The sequence below is a fragment of the Balaenoptera ricei genome, chromosome 18, assembly GCF_028023285.1.
Source record: "Balaenoptera ricei isolate mBalRic1 chromosome 18, mBalRic1.hap2, whole genome shotgun sequence".
NCBI lineage: Eukaryota > Metazoa > Chordata > Mammalia > Artiodactyla > Balaenopteridae > Balaenoptera > Balaenoptera ricei.
The window spans coordinates 17,091,270-17,097,970 of NC_082656.1; positions in this window are offsets into that span (position 1 = coordinate 17,091,270).

Below are 6,701 nucleotides of genomic sequence, written 5' to 3' on the forward strand. Positions count from 1 at the left end.
TTCCAGACCACTCTGCCACTGCATAGCTCTGTGCTTTCTAATTAGCATAATTCAGGATGGGACCAGATGGCAGGTTGAGCCTTGCATAAGAATTGTTCTGTATATGAATAAGTGCCTACTTAGTCTGTAAGTGGGTTATTAGTGATCTGAAGTGACAAAATTCAAAACAACACACAACAGCCATTGGACACAGTTGTGCCCGTCTAGACTTTGCTCACTAAGAAACCAGTAGTGAAACGCATTTCAACAGTTAACCATCGGCAAATGCCAGCAAGCCTTCTCTGCACCTACCTCTGTAAAAAGAAGAGTAACAACATAAAATTTTACAAAGTCCTGAAATCAGGCCTTATCATATTTGATCTTTACTGTGACCTTCTGAGGTAGGATAAGCAACTCAAACCCTGCAACCAACCAAAAATGGAGCTGGAACTCAGGTGTCCTGACTCCAAGGCCATCGCTGCAGCCTGCGGGCGGGAGGAGCGTTTGGCTGGGTGGGCATGAGATCTCTGGGGAGGGCTTTGGAATCAGCGAGCCCTGGGTGAGTCCCCTGGCTGTATCGTCTCCTAATAGGGTAACCTGGGGCAAATTCCCCATCGGTAAACGTCGCTGGTACCTACAGCACCTACCTTGGATGGTTATCCTCAAGATGAAGTCCAGTAATGTAAGCAAAGTGTCTACCACAGAGTGGGTACTTGGCAAAGCAGGCCCCTCTCTCTCAGTGGACCAGCAAAGTAGGTCCACTGAGACCACCCAGTGGACCCCTAGTTGGGCCAACGTCTCTGTTTCAAAGCTCACCAGGAAGCTGGCAGCTTATACCAGGCATGAGTGAGACTGCGCCCTGGCTGCAAAGGGTCTCCCACCTGAGCTGCCTTCATCCATTTCCCAGCTCCCTTTTCTCTATTGCCTCATCAACTTATTGCTGCACCTGGAACCCAGCCCTCCCAATTTAGAGTCTGTTTCCTTCTTGCAACCTATGGTACCAACATGGGCAGCTGTTCCTCTCCTTTTGTTCTTCTTCTTTTTTTTTTTGGCCACGCCGTGTGGCATGCAGGATCTTAGTTCCCCGACCAGGAATCGAACCCGTGCCCCCTGCAATGGAAGCGTGGAGTCTTAACCACTGGACCACCACGGAAGTCCCCTTCTCCGTTTCTTAAAGGCCTCTATCTCCTCACGGAAGATTTCCCCACTGGTTATCTCGTGCCTGGCTGAAGCCATATATTATTTGAGAAGGACAGTACTCTAGATGAATAGTTCTTTCCCGATACCTAAAACTTATTCTTTTGGAAACCAAAGCTTTGGGGGAAAAAATACCCATTTTCAATAGAAAACTCTCAGAAATGTGTAGCAATCACTTCCCTGTCTTGTGGAAGAGCACATGCTTTTCTGGGTGCCTCAGGTGGGTCACCATGGGGATGGTCACAATGAGGGTCTTGTTGCCTGTTTCTGGGTGATGGGAAGCAGGCAAAGGTCGTGGGCAGTCCAGCCCTGAGCAGCCCTTTGCCCAGAAGGCCCAGCGTGGGCGGCGGTGGCTCTGGGGCCCCCACTGAGCCTTAGCAGGTGTCCCCTCCCGCTGCCCTGTACAGCCTACCTCTGCTCTTTCCGGTCCCTTGAGCTGTCGCCCAGCAATTAGTAAACATTTCTTGGTGACGCCAAAGAGCCAAGCTTGTTAAGTCAGAAAGTTTGAGTTTATACATCATTCCAATTGAAAAACTCCCCAGAAGGCTCTACAGCTCTCCTGGGAAGCCAAGCACAGACACTTTGTGACACTTATTTCCCTGCCATCGAAGAAGTCTTCTATTTAAAAAAAAACAAACACCAACTTTTTAATAGAATTTTCACACATACACCAAAGTCGAGAGAATTATACACTGAAGCCCACATACCCTTCACCCAGCTTCAGTCATTATTCCTATTTCACCAATCTCGTTTCATCTCTCTGGTTCCTCTACCCTTTTTTCTGGTTTTGCTCTTGCTGGAAAGTCTTAAAGCGAATCTCAGGTTTCCCATAATTGTACCTGTAAATATTTCAGTATGAGTCTCTAACAACATAAAGACATTTTAAAGCATAACCATAATACCCTGATTATACCCAGCAAAATTCAAAATTCAGAATATTACAGAGGCCCAGGACCCAGCCGTATCTCAGCTGGCCGTGGATAGCTGTGGTCTTCTTATATTAGATTTCCTAAGGTCTTTTCAGGACAATCGGAAAAACCTTTTTACTTTGACATAATTTCAAACTCACAGAAGGTTTGTAAGAATAGTACAAAGGATTGCCATAGACTCTTCATCTATATTCCCCAAATGTTAACATTTTACCATGTTGGCTCTATCCTTCTCTCTATATCTATATCTCTATATATATTTTTTTCCTGAATCGTTGGTATGTTAAGAAAATGATGTCTCTTTATCCCTAAAAGTTCTCTTAAGTAACTACAGTACAACTATCAAACTCAGGAAGTGAACATTGATATGGTGCTATTATCTCATCTACAGATTTCACTGAGATTTTTCCAGCTTTCCCAGTAATGACCTGTAGGACAAAAGAAAACCCTTGATCATGTCAGTTGTCACATTTCTTTGGCTTTCTGCAGTCTGGAACAGTCCCCAAGTCTTTCTTTGGGTCTTATAACATTGACATCTTTGGAAAGTTCTGGTCAGCTATTTTGTAGCATGCCCCTCAACTCAGGATTATCTGATATCTTCTCATGATTCAATTCAGGCTATGCTTTCTTGGTGGAAAGACCACAGAGTGATGTTTTTTCCTTCCCAGTTCATCGTATCAGGAGGCATCTTATGTCAATTTGTCTCATTATTGGTGTTAACTTTGATCGCTTAGTTAATATGGAATCTGCCAAGTTTCTCCACTGTAAAGTTATTATTTTTTCCCTTTGAAATTAGTATCTTGTGAGAAGATACTTTCAGACTATGTATATTATCTTGTTGTTTCTCAAACTTCTCCTTCCCTAATTTTAGTATTCATTGGTGATTCTTATCTGAATTAATAATTATGAGTGGCCTAATGGTGATTTTCTAAGTATATCATTTCTTTTACATTTATTAGTTGAATTTCTACTATAAGGAAGAATTTTCCCTATCTATCTATCTATCCATCTATCTATCCATCCATCCCAGTGTGAACGCTTGACTCATTTTTTAGTAGGTTGTAATCCTTTAATTATTTTGATGCTCAAATTCTCCAAGATTTAACCAGTTAGAGCCCCTTCAAGCTGGTCCTTGTGTCCTTGACATGTCCCCATCAAACTTAAATTTTTTTTAGCATCTTTATTGGAGTATAATTGCTCTACAATATTGTGTTAGTTTCTGCTATATAACAAAGTGAATCAGCTATATGTATACATATATCCCCATATCCCTTCCCTCTTGTGTCTCCCTCCCACCCTCCCTCCCCCATCATTCTTTGATCACTTCTTTACTTTCTGGTGTGACAAGATGTTATAAACTCATCATTTTCCTGCCCCAGCCCTGAAATCTGCCATTTCTCCAAGGAACCCTGAACACACACACACACACACACACACACACACACACACACATACACACACACACACACACACCATCCATCTATCTGTCATCTTCCTCCCTCTCTTTCTTCCTTTCTATCCATCTATCTGAAACTGTGATGGGTTTTGTGGTCTTCTTAGGGTAGATTTCCTAATCTACACCACAGGCTTCATTCTAGTCTTCTTCTTTCTCGCATAATGAGAAAGCTGGTTCCCATCATTTACCACGTATTTACTTACAGGTTTCATCCTTGAGTGTTTAGAAAGCCATTTCAGAATTGCTGACCCATACTGCTGTGAGAAGAAAGCCTACTCGCTACAGTCAAACACTTGTTTAAATTTTGTTTTGTCTTTAGCCTAAGGAGAAAGTCTAAATACTATGTTCAAATTTTACTGGGTTATTTTTTTCTTGGGCAATTAGGTTATTCAGAACTGTTCTGTTGAAATACTGTTTTGTTAATTATGTTTCTGTTTGTATTCCATCTTAGAGTTTTCCCTACCCTTATTGATCTTATTTTCTTTAATTTAAGCGTATGAATCATTAACATGATTCTGCAAACCAGAACTCTGCAAAAAATTACACTCAGAGAAGTTCCCCACCACCTGCATACACACACACTCCACAACCATTCTAACATTTCTACCCATTCCCAGTGCCCTGTAGATAACCAGTCTCAATAGTCTATTGTGTTTATTTTTGTACAAATAAGTAGATAGATGAATATTTCCTTATGTCCCCTTATTTGCTACACAAACGATAGAATACTAAGCATGCTATAGACTCTCCTTTGCACTATCAAAAAATATGCTGAGGCATCTATGACTTGTGTTTCGTTCTCTCTTGCATTTTCTTGGCATTTCCTATATATTTCTGACCCCCTGTGACTTAGAAAACTCGTGGAATCCTAAGTTCACTGAGGGGAAACTGTATAACTACACTATTCAGGTGTTGGTTTTGAAAAGTGACCTTTGTCCTCTGCTGGGCAAGCATTCTCAACTACAAATCCTACAGGAAGCCCCAAACCCAGCACGGATGGAAAAGACCACACCCAAACCCAAGATGCTTGTTCAAGGAAGAGTCGGCCACTGAGCCAGATGTCCTTCCTATGAACAGAGCTGGGTGCCCAGAGACAAAATAACCAGTGTCTGGAACAAGAAACTTCATGGATTTTTGTATGTTTATAGACCTAAAAGTCAAGCAGACGGTCTTTCTACACAAGGCTGCCACTGCCACTTTAATACAACTTTGCTGGTCTTGCAGACAGCCCAATCCACCTGAGAGAGGTCCCTGGGACGGGCAAGCCTCTGGGATTGTGCTTTCCCAGCAGGTTACAGGATGCACCTGCTCAGAGCTCCAGCCTAGGGGGTGCGCAGCACAGCTGGGTTTTTTTTTTCCCTCAGCTTGAACAAGCTAGATTTAGCAGGAAAGGAGGGGTGGAAGGAGGAAAGAGGAAGGAACAATTCCACACGTGTCCATGTACTTTTCAGGAGTTCTCCTCCCAGGGGCTCATCAGCACTGGAAAAGACAGGAGTGGAATTTATTATTCCAGTTCCCTTGGGGGTTAGCAGGTGGCTCTTGATTGCTGTTATAGACAAACCTGCCTGCATCCAGCTAGGGATGGACCCACAAGCAGAGAACCCGGAAGAGGCAATTAACACAAGCCATATACCACATCCACCCTACCGTCCCAAGCTTTGTGTGGATTCTGAAGACCTGGCTAATACATTTTTGGGATATGTAAACAATTCATCTCTGATGAGACCTGACCAACTCAGTGGGGACTCTCTGCTCAGATTGCAGAACAATTATCTGTCCGATAGTCTGGCTATGGACAATGAGATGTAGGGAAGCTGTGGCTCAGACCATCTTAGGAAGAAAGTAGAGGCTGGAAAGTGCCCAGACCTCCTCGGATCCTTTGCCAGTCCCATAGGAATTGGTCCTGGATAGCGTAGGAATTGGAGACCTGAAAGCCACTTGTGAATTCTAGACCCAGACAGAGCCTCATAGAACCTGCAAGGGTCCAGCCATGGATTCTGGTGATTGTGAATCTGGCAGGTCTCCCATCAACCTGGGTATTCCAGACTTTCTCCCAGCCCTCAGGACCTATCGTGATTCACCACACCACCTATCGTGATTCACCACACCAACGTAAATAAGAGAGTGTTCTCTCGCAGAGGATGGATGTACTGTCTCCTGTATCAATAATGAAAACCTATAAGCAGCCCCTACCTTGGGGGAGACCCCTTTTCTCTCTAACTGCTGCTCCAGAGGCTGTGGGATATGGCACAAAAAGCACCACATTTAGAGTTAGAGCCTCTGCCACCCTGGGTAATTTAGGTCAATTCACATAGGTGACTCTCAGCCTCCATGGTCTCACCTGTGAAAAAGGGGACATGTTAACAAGGTGATCTGTCCTACAAGATTTTGGCAAGCACTGAGTAAAATAACATTGATTAATGACTGTTTCAGGAACTATAAAAAACATTCTTTAAAAACACTCCATGCCCCTCCATAAAGCAAATGATGGCACGCAATCTAGTCCAGCAGAGCAGATGGGGCGATAGCCCCGCTCACACCGAAAACCTACCCCCAGGGATTTATCAAGCACCCACTTTGTGTCCAGCTCAGAAAACATGTAGTGTGAGGTCACTGCCCTTCAGAATGACCATACAGTTAGGAAGAAAAGAAAAATGCAGCACTTAGGAAGAGAGAAGTCAGTGTGATGTAGGATAGTCAGAGAAATTTCTGTGGAGGATGTAATGTAAAAACTGCCCTGAAAAGACTAGAGACGTGGTTGGACCTAGAGATTGTCATACAGAGTGAAGTAAGTCAGAAAGAAAAAAACAAATATCATATATTAACGCATACATGTGGAATCTAGAAAAATGGTACAGATGAATCGGTTTGTAAGGCAGAAATAGAGACACAGATGTAGAGAACAAACATATGGACACCAAGGGGGGAAAGCGGGGGGGTGGTGGTGGTGGGATGAATCGGGAGATTGGGATTGACATGTATACACTGATATGTATAGAATAGATAATAAGAACCTGCTGTATAAAAAAAAAGAGTAAATAGCATATAAAGATCCTAAAAATAAATATTTGCATAATTGGTCTTATCATAAAAAAAAGAAGACTAGGATGCTGACGAGATGAGAAAGAAAGGGGAAACCA